Source organism: Vitis vinifera, chromosome 18 (genome assembly GCF_030704535.1).
Source record: "Vitis vinifera cultivar Pinot Noir 40024 chromosome 18, ASM3070453v1".
In the NCBI taxonomy this organism is placed as follows: Eukaryota; Viridiplantae; Streptophyta; class Magnoliopsida; order Vitales; family Vitaceae; genus Vitis; species Vitis vinifera.
The window spans coordinates 15,001,657-15,003,978 of NC_081822.1; the positions used below are offsets into that span (position 1 = coordinate 15,001,657).

The following is a 2,322-nucleotide window of genomic DNA, read 5'->3' on the forward strand; positions in this document are numbered from 1 at the left end:
AAGATGAGGAATGATATAACTAACTTTTTATAGCAAGATCAAGAGTCTCTTTATGAAGCTTGGGAGAGGTTCAAAGATCTTTTAAGAAAGTGCCCACACCATGGCTTACCAATGTGGATGCAAGTGCAAACATTCTACAATAGTTTGCATCCTAATACTCAAACCATGGTGGATGCAGCAAGCGGAGGAGCTTTTATTAATAAGACACCGGAGGAGGGATATCAACTTATAGAAGTGATGGCTAGCAACAATTTCTTGAAGTCTACGGATAGAAATGCATAAAAAAGGACAAATGGGGTTCATGATATCGATGCTTTTAATAATTTGGCTGCTCAAGTTATAATTTTAAATAATAATTTTAAGAAACTGAATGTTGCTGCTATTTCTAATTTAGTTTGTGAAAATTGTGTAGGTAATCATCCTAGCTTGGAGTGTCAAGTTGGAGGCCCATATGAAGCAAATTCATCCGAACAAGTGAATTATGTGGCCAATAATCAACGTCAATACAATCCCAACTCCAATTATTTCAACCAAGAATGGAGGAATCATCCGAACTTCTCATGGAGTAACAACGCTCATGTGCAAAAACCACCCTCCGGTTTCCAATCTCAAGAGAATAAGCCAAACTTGGAAGAAGTTTTCACCCAATTTATGCAAAAGACTAACGATTTTATTGATGATACTAAAGCAAATTTCAGGAACCAAGGTGCAAGTATTCGCAACCTTGAGCATCAAGTGGGGGAGATTTCTAAATTATTGACGGAGATAACACAAGGAGCACTTCCTAGTATCACGAAGACAGATCCTAAGGATCATGTAAAGGCCATAACTCTTAGAAGTGGGAAGGAGTTGGAACAATCAAAGGAGGCCGAGCAACAAGCAAATAAGGAGGATACTTTGGTTCCCAAGGAACAAGATGCTTCCACTCCTATACAACCATCTATTCCAAAACCATCATCTAATGGCATCCCTTTTCCTCAAAGGCTGAAAAAGCAAAATTTAGATAGGCAAATTTCTAAATTTATTGATATTTTTAAGAGCTAACATATCAATCTTCCTTTTGTAGATATGCTAGAGCAAATGCCGAAATATGCTAAATTCTTAGAGGAGGTGTTATCAAATAAGAGGAAATTAATGGAAAGTGAGAAAGTGATGCTCACTGAAGAGTGCAACGCCATTCTTCAAAGGAAGCTTCCTCCTAAGCTAAAAGATCCAAGGAATTTCACTATACATTGCACTATTGGTGATTTTGATTTTCATAAAGTTTTATGTGATCTTGGTAAAAGTGTTAATTTGATGCCTCTTTCTATTTTCTGGAAACTTGGACAAGGGGAAGTGAAGCCTACTACGGTATGTTTGCAGCTTGTAGATAGATCTATCAAACATCCAAGAGGCATTATTGAGGATGCACGATGCCAAAGAGTCGTCGAATGACTAGGGGATCCGGGTAGGATGTCGAAGAGCCGCTGAAATGACTAGGGGATCAGGGCACGATGCCGGAGAGCCGCCTAAATGACTAGGGGATCCGGGCACGATGCCGGAGAGCCGTCGAGATGACCAGGGGATCCAGAGACGATGCCGGAGAGCCGTTAAAATGACCAGGTGATCCGGGCACGATGGTGGAGAGCTGTCGAAATGACTAAGGGATACGAGCACGATGCCGGAGAGCCGCCAAAATGACTAGGGGATCCGGGCACGATGTCGTGGAGCCACTGAAATGACTAGGGGATCCGGGCATGATGCCGGAGAGCCGTCGAAATGACTAGGGGATCCGGTCAAGATGTCGGAGAGCTGCCGAAATGACTAGGGGATCTAGGCATGATGCCGGAGAGCCGTCGAATGACTAGGGGATCCGAGCACGATGATGGAGAGCCGTCGAAATGACCAGAGGATCAGGGCACAATGTCGGAGAGCCGCCGAAATGACTAGGGGATCCGGGCATGTTACCGGAGAGTCGCCGAATGACTAAGGGATCCGGGTATGATGCTAGAGAGCCGTCGAAATGACCAAGGGATCCGGGGACGATGCCGAAGAGCCGCCGAAATGACTAGGAGATCCGGGCACGATACCGGAGAACCGCCGAAATGACTAGGGGATCCGGGAACGATGCCGAAGAGTCGTTGAATGACTAAGGGATCCGAGCACGATGCCAGAGAGCCGCCAAAATGACTAGGGGATCCGGGCACGATGCCGTGGAGCCACTGAAATGACTAGGGGATCCGGGCACGATGCCGGAGAGCCGTCGAAATGACTAGGGGATTCGGTCAAGATGTCGGAGAGCTGTCAAAATGACTAGGGGATCTGGGCACGATGCCAGAGTGC

General features: G+C 45.4%; 1 non-coding gene across 1 annotated transcript; it reads right to left on the reverse strand.

Moving 5' to 3' along the window:
- LOC132253287 (small nucleolar RNA R71) lies at positions 1–107 on the reverse strand. Its single transcript, XR_009465162.1, has one exon. It is a non-coding gene; the product is annotated as a small nucleolar RNA R71 (small nucleolar RNA).
- Between the last annotated feature and the right edge of the window lie 2,215 nt (positions 108–2,322).